The 16,732-nt window shown below is 42.3% G+C and overlaps 1 protein-coding gene across 1 annotated transcript in view; it reads right to left on the bottom strand.

The window, feature by feature from the left end:
- The window catches only part of gpr61 (G protein-coupled receptor 61), a 70,190-nt gene that overhangs the window by 32,629 nt on the left and 20,829 nt on the right, over positions 1–16,732 (bottom strand). Inside the window, exon 2 of the mRNA XM_061987720.2 lies at positions 15,067–15,184. The gene's annotated coding sequence lies outside the window, so the exon portion shown is untranslated. The remainder of the gene's footprint in view (positions 1–15,066; positions 15,185–16,732) is intronic.

Raw genomic sequence — 16,732 nt, 5'->3', positions numbered from 1 at the left:
CAATCCAAAAGTGGAATCAGGCGTAAATACACAGTGATGGATAATGAAACACGTTGAAAATGTCATTGAGTTTTTAGTCACAAACTAAAAAAAAAGGCTGCAAGAGAAAAACGGTATTCTCTGTTATTCAGCTCAGAACAATAAATAAATTAGACAGATGGGATTGCTGTCACTACGCACATTCTGGTGCTGTGTGTGATGATCATTATTTATCGTTTTTTTAAATTTGTTTTTAAGTTAATATTCCTGTGAGTAGAACTACACAACACAATTAATCAAAATAGCTTTTAGGAGACATAATTAGGGTTTTTTGAGTGGTGTGTTTGGGGGTGGGGGATGTCTACCGGGTAAGGTTGTACAGTATACCGGTATTAGTATAGTACCGTGATACTGATGAATCATATTCGGTACTATACCGCCTCTGAAAAGTACCGGTCTCCCATGCCCCCGCGCCCCCGTCGTCGTCACGTCGTGTCATTGCTGGTTTACGAGCAGAGGAGCATGTTCAATAGCGCACAATCACGGAGTACTTACAAATGAGTTGGAAAATTGTGTTAGATGTAAATATAAACGGAATACAATGATTTGCAAATCATTTTCAACTCATGTTTAGTTGAATATGCTACAAAGACAACATATTTGATGTTCAAACGGATAAACTTTTTTTTTTTTGCAAATAATCATTAACTTTAGAATTTGATGCCAGCAACACGTGACAAAGAAGTTGGGAAAGGTGGCAATAAATACTGATAAAGTTGAGGAATGCTCATCAAACACTTATTTGGAACATCGCACAGGTGAGCAGGCAAATTGGGAACAGGTGGGTGCCATGATTGGGTATAAAAGTAGATTCCATGAAATGCTCAGTCATTCACAAACAAGGATGGGGCGAGGGTCACCACTTTGTCAACAAATGCTTGAGCAAATTGTTGAACAGTTTAAGAAAAACCTTTCTCAACCAGCTATTGCAAGGAATTTAGGGATTTCACCATCTACGGTCCGTAATATCATCAAAGGCTTCAGAGAATCTGGAGAAATCACCGCACATAAGCAGCTAAGCTCGTGACCTTCGATCCCTCAGGCTGTACTGCATCAACAAGCGACATCAGTGTGTAAAAGATATCACCACATGGGCTCAGGAACACTTCAGAAACCCACTGTCAGTAACTACAGTTGGTCGCTACATCTGTAAGTGCAAGTTAAAACTCTCCTATGCAAGGCGAAAGCCATTTATCAACAACACCCAGAAACGCCGTCGGCTTCGCTGGACCTGAGCTCATCTAAGATGGACTGATACAAAGTGGAAAAGTGTTCTGTGGTCTGACGAGTCCACATTTCAAATTGTTTTTGGAAACTGTGGACGTCGTGTCCTCCGGACCAAAGAGGAAAAGAACTATCCGGATTGTTATTGGCGCAAAGTTGAAAAGCCAGCATCTGTGATGGTATGGGGGTGTATTGGTGCCCAAGACATGGGTAACTTACACATCTGTGAAGGCGCCATTAATGCTGAAAGGTACATACAGGTTTTGGAGCAACATATGTTGCCATCCGAGCAACGTTACCATGGACACCCCTGCTTATTTCAGCAAGACAATGCCAAGCCACGTGTTACATCAACGTGGCTTCATAGTAAAAGAGTGTGGGTACTAGACTGGCCTGCCTGTAGTCCAGACCTGTCTCCCTATTGAAAATGTGTGGCGCATTATGAAGCCTAAAATACCACAACGGAGACCCCCGGACTGTTGAACAACTTAAGCTGTACATCAAGCAAGAATGGGAAAGAATTCCACCTGAGAAGCTTAAAAAATGTGTCTCCTCAGTTCCCAAACGTTTACTGAGTGTTTTTAAAAGGAAAGGCCATGTAACACAGTGGTGAACATGCCCTTTCCCAACTACTTTGGCACGTGTTGCAGCCATGAAATTCTAAGTTAATGATTATTTGCAAAAAAAAAAAATTAAGTTTATGAGTTTGAACATCAAATATCTTGTCTTTGTAGTGCATTCAATTGAATATGCGTTGAAAAGGATTTGCAAATCATTGTATTCCGTTTATATTTACATCTAACACAATTTCCCAACTCATATGGAAACGCGGTTTGTACAAACAGACACAGTGTGTAAACAGAAAAGACACAAAAAATGAATGTATTCCATTTTTTGAATAAACGTGGAAAAAGTGAAGCGCTGTGAATACCTTCCGGATGCACTGTATATCCCTTTTTATACTAATTAGACAATGGTTACAGCTAAACAAAGGAAGTACACTTTTCAGTGACAAAACAATATAAACAAACGTGTCAGCATGCTGGTGAATGACTGATGAATAAAATACATGAATGGAGAAGTCGTATGATTAAATATATAATCTGCTTCTTTATTCCCTTTTTTGGACATGTTGAACTGTGCAAGTGTAATAAACATGTTAACATGTTTATTATGTCTAAAATAAATAACCTATAACCATCTTGTCATCTCTTACTTAAAGTTACTCATCTCAAAAATAAAAATGCACTTTAAACTCCAAATTACATCAAATGTTGCCATATATTTCTTCAGTGACCATTTGTCTAAAACAATTGTCTTTTTGTACCAAATGTATGGCGATAATGAAGGTGATCATCATTATTTTAGTTTTTTGGAAAATAGATGACTTAGAGCAGGGGTGTCAAACGTAAGGCCCGCGGGCCGCATCAGGCCCGCAAACAGGTTTTGTCCGGCCCGCGGGATGAGTTCGCTAAGTAAAGAAATGAGCCGAAATTTTTGAATAAAAGAAACTGCCGTTCTAAATGTGTGCACTAGATGTCGCAATAGCAATTATTTTTATCTTTGTAGATTATGCTACATATGTAAAAAAAAAAAAATAAACCACATGTTAGTGCACCAGTTGAGGAAAATGAGCAAACTACATAAATATCATCCTGTAATTTGATTTTGATGTTATTTTTTTTATCTTGATAGATTGAAAATTAACACCAATGAGTTGACTGATGAACATTGTCACATAATTTATTCTGAAAGTATAAATAACGACAAATAAAGATAGAATACTATTAACCGCAACATGTAAGTGTAAAAACAACAACATTAATTTTCTAACAAAGAAAACAATCTGAAGTTGTCTTTATTTTTAAGTTATCGTGCCGTGATTTTACCAGTCCAGGCCCACTTGGGAGTAGATTTTTCTCCATGTGGCCACCGATTTAAAATGAGTTTGACACCCGTGACTTAGAGTCACTTGACTATGCGAGCATGTTTTTCAAAACTTTCCTGAAAAAGTAATGTCCTCAAAAGAGTATGAGCTATAGAGTTTATTAAATGTATGCAACGTGCAAATTAATACTTTGTGGTTTACTTCTGAGAAATCTGGGAGACTGCTTTTGTGTAATTGTCTCATCAATTTACTGTCAACAAGTTTTTTAGCATTTGTTTTGAAGAGAACAACATGGGGGAAAGTTCTGATGGCCATGAATCCAGGAAGTGAGTGGCATGGAAAGAAAAGTTGCTCATTAACACCATGAGTAAGCATTATTTGCATAAACTGTCACAAACAGAACACAGTGTGACAAAAATTGTCATGGCATGCATATTAATGAAGATCAAAAATGCCAGTGGTCTGACAAAGTCGAATGTGTCAAAACAACTCTCCAATAATTTGTTTGCACACTCCACAAACAAGTCAGAGAAGAGTCAATATAGAGTCATTTAGTTTATCAGATCAGAAATACTTTATTTATCCCCGGGGGAAAATTCGGGAACATATACAGTAGATCTCAGCTATTTGCGGGAGTTATGTTTTGTGATACACACAAGTAATTGAAATGCCCATAAAAATGTCTATTTTTGATTTTCAATAAAGTCTGGACGACAATGCATCCGGAAAGTATTCACAGCACTTTTCTTTATCCAAATTTTGTCATGTTACAGCCTTATTTCAAAATGGAATACCGTATTTTTCGGAGTATAAGTCGCACCGGAGTATAAGTCGCACCTGCCGAAAATGCATAATAAAGAAGGAAAAAAACATATATAAGTCGCACTGGAGTATAAGTCGCATTTTTCGGGGAAATGTATTTGATAAAACCCAACACCAAGAATAGACATTTGATAGGCAATTTAAAATAAATAAAGAATAGTGAACAACAGGCTGAATAAGTGTACGTTATATGACGCATAAATAACCAACTGAGAACGTGCCTGGTATGTTAACGTAACATATTATGGTAAGAGTCATTCAAATAACTATAACATATAGCAGTGGTTCTCAACCTTTTTTCAGTGATGTACCACCTGTGAACATTTTTTTAATTCAAGTACCCCCTAATCAGAGCAAAGCATTTTTGGTTGAAAAAAAGAGATAAAGAAGTAAAATACAGCACTTTGTCATCAGTTTCTGATTTATTAAATTGTATAACAGTGCAAAAATATTGTTCATTTGTAGTGGTCTTTCTTTAACTATTTGGAAAAAAAGATATACAAATAACTAAAAATTTGTTGAAAAATAAACAAGTGATTCAATTATAAATAAAGATTTCTACACATAGAAGTAATCATCAACTTAAAGTGCCCTCTTTGGGGATTGTAATAGAGATCCATCTGGATTCATGAACTTAATTCTAAACATTTCTTCACAAAAAAAGAAATCTTTAACATCAATATTTATGGAACATGTCCACAAAAAATCTAGCTGTCAACACTGAATATTGCATTGTTGGTATTTCTTTTCACAGTTCTTTTGACAGACATTTTAGTGAGGGTCAAACCATCATGGCATGGGGTAAACTCTGGGTTTATGGTAATTAATGGAATAGCCTACTTGATTTGATGTTCAGTTTATGAACTTACATTCATATTTTGTTGAAATATTATTCAATAAATATATTTATAAAGGATCTTTGAATTGTTGATATTTTTAGAATATTTAAAAAAAAATCTCACGTACCCCTTGGCATACCTTCAAGTACCCCCAGGGGTACACGTACCCCCATTTGAGAACCACTGACATATAGAACATGCTACACGTTTACCAAACAATCTGTCACTCCTAATCGCTAAATCCGATGTAATCGTATACGTCTAGTCTCTTACGTAAATGAACTAAATAATATTCTTTGATATTTTACGGTAATGTGTTAATAATTTCACACATAAGTCGCTCCTGAGTATAAGTCGCACCCCCGGCCAAACTATGAAAAAAACTGCGACTTATAGTCCGAAAAATACGGTACATACATTTTTGTCGTCAAACTTCCGCACACAATACACCATAATGGCAATATGGATGGATAGAAATGTTTGCAAATATATTAAAAATACAAAATCAACAAATCCCACGTACATACGGTAAGTATTCACAGACTTGCTCAATACTTTGCTAATGCACCTTTGGCAGAAATTACTGCCTCAAGTCTTTTCGAATACGATGCTCAAAAGCTGAAATAGTCAGAAGCATATCAGTCCGTCCATGCTGAAGGAATTGGAACACCACATTAAAGGGGAACTGCATTTTTGGGGGGGAATTTTGCCTATCATTCACAATCCAAACAAGAAGACAAGTTTTTTCTTTTCGTTTTCTTCTCACGACCAGAATAGGACTCTCAGAATCAGCTTTATTGTCATTACGCAAGGTAACGAGATTGAGGCCATTCCATACAGTGCGATGTGTGCATGCTAGAAAAACAATGTGCAAATATATAAAAATATAAAAAATGTAGAAGTGCAATGAATATGGTGTGAAATGAATATATACATGAAACAAAAAAAACAAAAAAAACAGGGTGGTTGGTGGAATGGGTTATTGCACCGAAGAGAAGGCAGTTATGAGGGACAATGGGGCAGTCCGTTCAGGATGGTTATGGCCCTGGGGAAGAAGCTGTTCTTTAGCCTGTTTGTTTTGGTTTTAATGCACCTGTAGCGCTTCCCAGAGGGCAGCAGGTGGAACAGGTCAGAGCCAGGGTGGGTGCTGTCCTTGATGATGGCACTGGCTCTGTTGAGGCAGCGGGAGGTGTAGATGTCCGTCAGAGAGGGGAGAGGGCGGCCGATGATCTTCTGAGCCGTCTTGACCACTCTTTGCAGCCTCTCCCTGTCTGCTGCAGTGCAGCTGCCGTACCATACCGTAATACAGTAGGTCAGCAGGCTCTCGATGGACGAGCGGTAGAAGGTCAGCAGCAGGTCAGGCTTCAGGTTGTACTTCCCGAGGACTCTAAGGAAGTGTAGCCGCTGCTGAGCCTTCTTGATGATTGATGTGGTGTTGACTGTCCAGGAGAAGTCATTAGAGATGTGGACTCCAAGGTACCTGAAGGTGTGGACCCTCTCTACACGCTCGCCGTTGATGTAGAGGGGGCAGGGTCGGTGCTGCTCCTCCTGAAGTCGACGATGATCTCTCTGGTCTTGCTGGTGTTGAGAGCAAGGTTGTTCTCCGAAGACCAGGCCGTCAGCTTCAGGACCTCCTCTCTGTAGGCAGCCTCGTCACCCCTGGAGATGAGCCCGACCACTGTGGTATCGTCGGCGAACTTGACGGTAAGGTTGTCACTGTGGGCCGGACTGCAGTCATGGGTGTAAAGGCTGTAGAGGAGGGGGCTCAGCACACAGCCCTGTGGGGAGCCGATGCTCAGCGTGCGGGAGGATGAGAGGTGCGGGCCAAGTCTCACATTCTGGGGTCGGTCCGTTAGGAAGTCCCTTATCCAGGCGTTTGTGAGAGGGGGGAGGCCAAGAGTGTCCAGTTTATTGCAGAGTCTGTCCGGGATTATTGTATTGAAGGCAGAGCTATAGTCCACAGAGAGCATCCGGACGTAGCTCTGCTGCTGCTCCAGGTGGTTCAGAGCAGAGTGGAGAGCAACAGCGATGGCGTCCTCTGTGGACCTGTTCGCCCGGTATGCGAACTGGTGGGGGTTGAAGTCTGGAGGGATATGGTCCTTGATGTGCTGGAGAACAAGTCGCTCGAAGCACTTCATGATTACCGGAGTGAGGGCCACTGGTCGGTAATCATTCAGGCTGGTGATGGGAGACTTCTTCGGCACCGGGATTATTGTAGATGACTTCAGGCAGGATGGGATGACTGCCTGAGCCAGGGAGAGGTTGAAGATCCTGGTGAGGGGGGGAGCGAGCTGGTGGGCGCACGTCCTGAGCACCTTTCCAGGTACTCCGTCTGGTCCGGTAGCCTTCCTGGGGTTCACAGCCAGGAGCACTCGTCTGACACTGTGCTCCTGTACAGTGAGTGGAGTGGCGCCGGAGCCCGGTGGGGGCGGGGGCAGGGCTGGAGCAGATGAGTGTCGCTGGGGCGTTTCGAAACGGGCAAAGAAACAGTTAAGCTCCTCTGCCAGTGTCGCACTCTGATCCGCAGTTGTCATATTGCAGCCTCTGAAGTTCGTGATGTCATGAATGCCCCGCCACACCTCCCGTGAGTTTTTGCTGGACAGATGGGACTCTATGTACCTCCTGTGGTCCGCCTTTGCTTTTTTAATCCCTCTCTTCAGGTCGGCTCTAGCAACACTGTACAGTGCCCTGTCCCCTGACCTGAAGGCTGCGTCGCGGGCCCTGAGGAGTGTGCGGACCTGGCTGGTCATCCAGGGTTTCTTGTTGGGGTAAACCCGGATGGTTTTTTCCACAGTCACATTCCCAATGCAGAACTTTATGTAGTCCAGCACCGTTCCTGTGGCTGTCTCCAGCTCCTGTTGTTGGAAGAGGTCCCAGTCTGTGTGTTGGAAGCAGTCCTGAAGTTTGGGGAGTGCATCGTCAGGCCAGGTCATAACAGTCTTTGTGATAGGCCTGGCCTGGCGTCTGATGGGGTTGTAGGTAGGAGAGAGCAGGAGGGAAAGATGGTCTGACTGTTCAAGCTGGGGGAGGGGTGTAGCTCTGTACGCGTGCTTTATGTTGGTGTACGCGTGCTTTATGTTGGTATACACGTGGTCCAGGGTGTTCTTGCCCCTTGTAGAACACTTCACATGCTGGTAGAACTTAGGGAGTACAGTCTTCAGATTGGCCTTATTAAAATCCCCTGCTATGATATGAACACCGTCGGGGTGGGCCCGCTGCTGTTCGTTGACGGTGTTCAGCAGAAGAGAGAGCGCTGTGTTTACTTTGGCGTCCGGTGGAATATACACAGCCGTGATGATAACAACAGACAGCTCTCTCGGGAGAAAAAAAGGCCGACATCTAACAGACATGTACTCCACGTCCGGGCAACAGTGCTGTTCAGTGATTGTCCCGTTGTTGCACCAGTTCTCATGCACGTAGATACAGAGCCCCCCTCCTCTGCTCTTACCGGAGTCCTTAGTTCTGTCCCGGCGGAGCAGAGTGCGTCCGGCTAGCTGCATGCTAGTATCGGGTATTTCCGGGTGAAGCCAGGTTTCGGTGATAATCATAGCACAACAGTCCCGAACATAGCGGTTTCCAGCAAGTTGTAACTCCAGGTCGTCCATCTTCTGTACAAGGGATCTGGCATTAGAGAGGAACAGGCTCGGTAGAGGTGGCTTGTGGGGTTGTTTCCTAAGCCTGAGCAAGACGCCGGACCTGCGGCCACGCTTCTGCTTCCTCTCCCTCCTCCGTCTGCGCCGTCTCCCAGACCCGACAACAAACCACGGAGAGCCCTGTGCTCTCGCTATGTCATCTGGGATGTTGTGCTCGTGGTGAAAGTCGCTCGAAACAGATATCTGGTGCGAGTTACCGATATCCAAGAGTGACTGGCGGGTGTACCGGGTGTTTGCAGTACAGGTGGTGCACAAAAGGAAAAAAAAAAACATGAAGAAAAGAAGGAAGAAAGAGCACTGAAACACAGATGCAGGATTTCTGAAACGGTTATTTATTCTCACAAGGGGAGGGGTCCAAAACGGATCTAACCTGACCACTAACTAACAAAAATATTAACAACTCAAAACGCTATGGAGGGAAAAAGGGGCTAAGAACAAAAACTACCAAATACAACAAAAAGCGCTCCAACGGAGGCGATGCTAGGAAGCTCATCTTACCTGACAAAGTTTACAAACAAAGAATCTCCCGTGGATCAAAGGGTACACAAAAATGTGGCTATGGCTGAAGACAAGACTGTGGCAAAGGAACGCTTGAGGTACGCACAAGAAGTTACGAAACACTCTGGCACAGGACAGAAGGAGGACGAGACATTTATACACAGGAGGGAGGGTGACACAGGTGGGCACAATCAGGCTATCAGGAAATACGTCAGACCATACGCAACCATTCTCCCAGACAACAATGTTAAGGGCGTGCCGTGATGGCACTGCCTTTAGCGTCCTCTACAACCTGTCGTCGCGTCCGCTTTTTCACTATACAAACAGCGTGCCGGCCTAGTCACATGTTGTATGCGGCTTTTGCAGACACACGTAAGTGACTGCAAGACATACTTGATCAACAGCCATACAGGTCACACTGAGGGTGGCCCTATAAACAACTTTAACTGTTTAAGAGCCAAAGGAATAAACACAGCCCACCTGGTGTCAGTGGCTACAGACGGGGCACCGGGTATGACAAGAGCGCACAAGGGCTTTGTGGCTTTACTGCAGAGGTCGCTGGACAGAAAGTTGCTGACTTTTCACTGCATCCTGCACCAAGAGGCACTGTGTGCTCAAACATTTCCTCCGGAATGCACAGACGTAATGAATGTTGTCATTCAGATTGTCAATAAAAAAATGGCGTCAGTTTCGTTCGTTACTGGATGAGCTGGAAAGCACATATTCTGATCTCCCGTTGCACAACAAAGTCTGGTAACTGTCCAGAGGCGAGGTGCTGAAACGCTTTGCCGCGTGTCTGGAAGAGGTGAAAACCTTTCTGGGCAGCAAAGGGCTCACATATCCTGTGTTGGAACAGCTAGAGTGGCTGGAAAAGCTACACTTCATGGTAGACATGACAGCTCTTCAGGGGAAGGGACACACAGCCCTGCACATGTTGGAGGAGGTTTTGGCATTCGAGCGCAAGTTGACAGTGCTTGCCAGAGATTTACAGAAAGGTACACTGTCACACTTCCCCAGTTTGAGTGAGTTCAAAAAAAGCTCACATTGTGAATTTAGAGTATTTACATTCTGCAGTCATTGCAATTAGGGATGTCCGATAATGGCTTTTTGCCGATATCCGATATTCCGATATTGTCCAACTCTTTAATTACCGATACCGATATCAACCGACACCGATATCAACCGATATATACAGTCGTGGAATTAACACATTATTATGCCTAATTTGGACAACCAGTTATGGTGAAGATAAGGTACCTTTTTTAAAAATTAATAAAATAAAATAAGATAAATACATTTGAAAAAAATTATTGAATAAAAAAAAAAGTAAAACAATATAAAAACAGTTACATAGAAACTAGTAATTAATGAAAATTAGTCAAATTAACTGTTAAAGGTTTGTACTATTAGTGGAACAGCAGCACGCACAATCATGTGTGCTTACGGACTGTATCCCTTGCAGACTGTATTGATATATATTGATATATAATGTAGGAACCATAATATTAATAACAGACAGAAACAACCCTTTTGTCATGTCTGTGTAATCATGTTTTGTTTTATGGCCGTGCGCGACCCGAGGGTCCCTGGTTCAATCCCCACCTAGTACCAACCTCGTCATGTCCGTTGTGTCCTGAGCAAGACACTTCACCCTTGCTCCTGATGGGTGCTGGTTAGCGCCTTGCATGGCAGCTCCCTCCATCAGTGTGTGAATGTGTGTGTGAATGGGTAAATGTGGAAGTAGTGTCAAAGCGCTTTGAGTACCTTGAAGGTAGAAAAGCGCTATACAAGTACAACAACCCATAGTCATGTTTTGTTTTGTTTAGTTATTGGACTCTTTAGTTTCTGGCTTTTCAATCCCTTGTCTTGTTTCCATGATTACCCATTAGTTTCACCTGTTCCACGTTTGGACTCATTGTGCACTCTTGTTTGTCACCATAGCAACCCATTAGTTTTCACCTGTCACGTCACGCACCTGTTTCACGTTTTGAGTCACGCACCTGTTTTCGTTAATCATGTCTATAGTATTTAAGTTCATTGTTTTCAGTTTGTCGTTCTGGTGACATCCCGCATTCATACCCCTGTCACACTCTGTCTACCTCTGCGCACTTCATGCCATGTCCAAGTAAGTTTTTTCTATTAATGCCACAGTTAGTGTTTTTGTTTAATTGTTCACAGTTTTTTGCCCACGTGCAAGTCTTTTTGTTTCGTTAGTCAAGTTTGTACATCCGCCTTGAGCGCGCTTTTTGTTCCTTTGAGTGTTATAAATAAATATGTATTTACCTTCACGCCATGACCAGTCCAGCTTTACTTGCATCTCGGGAAAACAAACACACCATAGTCCACGTCTTGACACCTTTTGTGTGAATAAGTGTAAATGGGGGAGGGAGGTTTTTTGGGTTGGTGCACTAATTGTAAGTGTATCTTGTGTTTTTTATGTTGATTTAATAAAAATAAAAAATAAAAAATAAAAAAAACGATACCGATAATAAAAAAAACGATACCGATAATTTCCGATATTACATTTTAACGCATTTATCGGCCGATGATATCGGCAGACCGATATTATCGGACATCTCTAATTGCAATGCAAACATCGTTTGAGAAACGATTCAGTGAGTTCAGAGAGGAAAAAACACATTATCCTTCCCTGTCACTCCCCTCAGCCTCGATCCATCCCTGTTGAATATGAAAGCATTTCCAGGTGTGAGTCCACCTGACCTTGAGACGGAACTGGCTGACATAGCCGACAAAGACATGTGGGTGTCCAAGTTAAAGCGCCTGACAGCGGACCTTGAAGATGTTTCACGCCATCCATTCTTGCTCAGTATCACAAATGGTGTGATATTGAAAACCTCCCCAAACCAGACAAACTTGTGTTCGAAACTTGGAACGCTATCCCCGACTTTTATGTGAACATGAAAAAGTATGCACTGTCCTGTCGATCTTTGGATCCACATATGTTTGTGAGCAGGTGTTCTCCAACATTAACTTTATTAAAAACAAACATTGCACACGCCTCACAGATGAGAGTTTACAATCCTGTGCGAAGATAAAGGTGACGTCATACAGCCCTGATGTGGAGACGCTGTGCGCTGCAGTTCAGGAGCAGAAATCACATTGACCAAGTATGATACATATTTTAATTTCCTATAATTTAGCTTTTTGTCACATTTTTTAATTGTTCAGTGAAATAGACATTTTATTATTCAGGTTGGCAGCTGACTGCACGGCGCCAGTAAAAGGATGACAGCACAGAGAGAGGACGGCATTTTCGGTTCTCTGCCAGTGGATCATTTAAGTTTGGCGTTTTGTTTTTTCATTACTACAAGGAGGACTTAAATAGACATTAAGTATTTTACTTAAGCTTCAACACGACGTCTTTTTCGGAGTTAAAAAACGTTTTGTTGCATGCAGAAATTGTATTTCATTTTCTCTGCAGTCGTCCATTGATTTCATAAATGTAACCCATAATAGTTTGTTTATACATAGCACAAAGCAAAAAAAACTTTATATGCAGTGTTATTTCATTTTAAATTTCAAAATAGTTTTGTGGCTCCCATTGTTTTCTTTAATTTGTGAAAAGGGGAAAAATGGCTCTTTGAGTGGTAAGGGGGGGGGGGGGGTTGTATGGTATTTATTTAATTTTAATTTTTTGTATTTTTTTTTTGTCATAAAAAAATACAATAATGCGTGCTTACAGACTGTATCCCTGCAGACTGTATTGATCTATATTGATATATAATGTAGGAACCAGAAATATTAATAACAGAAAGAAACAACCCTTTTGTACGAATGAGTGTGAATGAGTGTAAATGGGGGAGGGAGGTTTTTTGGGTTGGTGCACTAATTGTAAGTGTATCTTGTGTTTTTTATGTTGATTCAATAAAAAATAAAAATGAAAATTACATTTCTTGTGCGGCCCGGTACTAATCGATCCACAGACCGGTACCGGGCCGCGGACCGGTGGTTGGGGACCACTGCTGTACATCATCGTCCAAGTTACATTATATTGTCCTCTTAATGCTATTTCCTCAAGGTGACAGAAAAACATAATATAACCTGCCCTATCATATGATTCTACAATGTTGGCAAAATACAAACACACAATACATATAAATATCCATCCATCCATTTTCTACCGCTTGTCCCTTATGGGAATGCGGGGGGTGCTGGAGCCTATCCCAGCTGCACATGGGCAGAAGGCGGGGTACACCCTGGACAAGACGCCACCTCATCGCAGGGCCAACACAGATAGACAGACAACATTCACACTCACATTCACACACTAGGGCCAATTTAGTGTTGCCAATCAACCTATCCCCAGGTGCATGGTTTTGGAGGTGGGAGGAAGCCGGAGTACCCGGAAGGAACCCACGCAGGCACGAGCCCATGACCTTCGTATTGTGAGGCACACATGTTAACCCCTGTATCACCGTGCTGTACATAACACATAAAAGTATTTTGTCACACAGTTGTTGTGATTCATTGTCATTTCCAAGAGCCACTACAGACGCAGCAATTCAGTGCATCCGTGTTTGTAATTATACATTTGGCCAGCAGGTGGTGTCTTGTGTCGAAGTATGCATTGAAGCTTCGAGAAATTCTCGAACAAATTGGCCATACTTGCCAACCCTCCCGGATTTTCCGGGAGACTCCCGAAATTCAGCGTCTCTCCCGAAAACCTCCCGGGACAAATTTTCTCCCGAAAATCTCCCGAAATTCAGGCACACTATATAATCAGCGTACCTGCCCAATCATGTTATAACTGTAGAATGATCGAGGGCGAGTTCTTGGTTTATTATGTGGGTTTATTGTTAGGCAGTTTCATTAACGCCCTCCCAGCGCGGCAACAACACACAACAGCAGTCACGTTTTGTCTACCGTAAAGCAGTTTGTCTGCCGTAAACAGCAATGTTGTGACACTCTTAAACAGTACAATACTGCCATCTAGTGCATTTGATGAAAGCACTTTTTGCGTGCCACACAGCAATGCATCATCAGTGAGGGTGTTCAGCATGGTTAGAAAAATAGTGACAAATAGAACAAGGATGGACAATTCAACCCTTAACTCAACAATGAGTAGATGAGTGTTATGTGTGTGTATATGTGTAAATAAATGAACACTGAAATCAAGTATTTCTTTTATATATATATATATATATATATATGAAATACTTGACTTAGTATTTCTTATATATATATATATATATATATATATATATATATATATATATATATATATATATATATATATGAAATACTTGACCCCAAACACGCCCCCGCCCCGCCCCCCCACCCCCCCACCTCCCGAAATCGGAGGTCTCAAGGTTGGCAAGTATGCAATTGGCTCAAGTGGTACCTCTTGCCTGTAAATGTTGTCTGTTTATGTGTGTTGGCCAAGCGATGAGATGGCGACTTGTCCAGGGTGTACACCGCCTTCCGCCCGTGTGCAGCTGAGATAGGCTCCAGCATCCCCCGTGACCCCGTAAGGGACAAGCGGTAGAAAATGGATTGATGGATGGGTTTACCTTGCAGGGAAGTTTTTAGGGCGGATTGTGATCAAGTTGACTGTAGGCCGGGATGCCTACCGGGGGAGTCCAGTCTATTACGCTTGGCATTTTTGGCTTTATTGTCACATATTTAGAAATTAATGGTATGGGGAACATATTCTAAGTAACAAACACTTAATTTAGAGTTATTTGGACACTAGGGGAACATATTCTAAGTAACAAAGACTTAAGGGTTAGAGTTAGGGTTATTGTAGTTTTGTTATGTAAGAACAGACCATATTCATTAAGTGGTATTAAAGGGAACATGCAGAATAAGGCATTAATAAGTACTTAATAATGACTAGTCAAGAGCCAATATGTTACTAATTTGCATGTCAATAAGCAACTAATTAATGGTGAATATGTTCCCCATACTAAAATGTTACCAAAATAAGTACTGGCGTAAGGTAATTCCCCAAAAATATTTTATTTTGGGAGACAAAGTTTTAAAAATATGCCAAAAAATTTGCGGGGACACGAAAGCTGAATCGCGATTTATATGCAGGAATCCACTGTAACTGAACACACATGCACTCCAACCTCGCACGCACCTTCTCTGCTGAGCACAGCCATCATGCCGAGCTGCAGGCAGGCAGCACAGAGGAGGGGCTGATGTTGTCAAGTCCAAACAGATGCTGCATGCTCAATGATGCACGCCAGCTGTCAGCGCTATGCAAAGTGAGAACATCAAGGTGAGACTGACAGCCTTCATGCTAGACTTAAAACAAAACACAGCAACAGAGAGTGAACTAATATTGCATGCTTCCACAGAGGGTGGAGGTTAAATAGTGCCTAGGGAGGTATAGGTAAGTCTACAAGATGCTGTCGTACAGATGGGGGGGGACTCATGCGTGGACAAATGCTACAATGCTACAATTGCTGGTACTTTTGTAGGGTTTCTCTTCTTCAGTTCGATATATATTGTAGATTGTTTGATCGCTGTATCGCAGGCCTGGGCAATTTTTTTGACTCGGGGGGGCCAAATTTAAAGAAAAAAATGTGTCTGGGGGCCGGTATATCTATTTTTAGGAACACTAATACAAAACCTCACAATAATGTCTGATCGATTGCTAAAAACGATATGACAAAAACTGAATTTTTTTACTGAATGAGTTACCCAGAATGTACATGAAAATAAAGAATGTGGGATTTACATTATTAACTATGAACGATAAAACAGCACGGTGGAAGAGGGGTTAGTGCGTCTGCCTCACAATACGAAGGTGCTGAGTAGTCTGGGGTTCAATCCCAGGCTCGGGATTTTTCTGTGTGGAGTTTGCATGTTCTCCCCGTGACTGCGTGGGTTCCCTCCGGGTACTCCGGCTTCCTCCCACCTCCAAAAACATGCACCTTGGGATAGGTTGATTGGCAACACTAAAATTGGCCCTAGTGTGTGAATGTGAGTGTGAATGTTGTCTGTCTATCTGTGTTGGCCCTGCGATGAGGTGGCGACTCGTCCAGGGTGTACCCTGCCTTCCGCCCGATTGTAGCTGAGATAGGCTCCAGCGCCCCCCGCGACCCCGAAGGGAATAAGCGGTAGAAAATGGATGGATGGATGGATAAAACACTGAATATTGATAACATGAACGTCACAGCCCCTCTCGATCTACATATTTTACAAACAAGCGAAACGCAACAAAAACGCAACAAACAGCGAAATATGAACGCGAAGGGTAAAAAAAACCCACCTACAATCTGATATATCACTAAGCTTTAGAACTTTGTTGTAAAAATCTCCTTCCGCATCTGTCTCTGACACCCGTATTTCAGGCTGCATGGCCGCTCTGGAAACACTCTGTGGAAACGCTCCCCGCCCACACTGCTTGGTGCCTCGTCTGTGCTGCTGTGACTTAGATTACCATAGTAACTTGTATATCATGCAAAAGCGCAGAGTCCAATCATTGAAATACTTTGTATAGTTCAAGACTTACGGTAATTTGAAAACATCACAGCACATCATAATGGCAGCGACAGTTTCCATCTTTAAGGGGAACATTATCACAATTTCAGAAGGGTTAAAACCATTAAAAATCAGTTCCCAGTGGCTTATTTTATTTTTCAAATATTTTTTCAAAATTTTACCCATCACGCAATATCCCTAAAAAAAGCTTCAAAGTGCCTGATTTTAACCATCGTTATATACACCCGTCCATTTTCCTGTGACATCACATAGTGATGCCAACTCAAACAAACATGGCTCATAGAACTGCAAGCTAT

The sequence above is a fragment of the Nerophis lumbriciformis genome, linkage group LG01 (assembly GCF_033978685.3).
Source record: "Nerophis lumbriciformis linkage group LG01, RoL_Nlum_v2.1, whole genome shotgun sequence".
Classification (NCBI taxonomy): domain Eukaryota; kingdom Metazoa; phylum Chordata; class Actinopteri; order Syngnathiformes; family Syngnathidae; genus Nerophis; species Nerophis lumbriciformis.
Note: the sequence above shows the minus strand (reverse complement) of the source record. Positions and strands in the feature narration are given on the sequence as shown.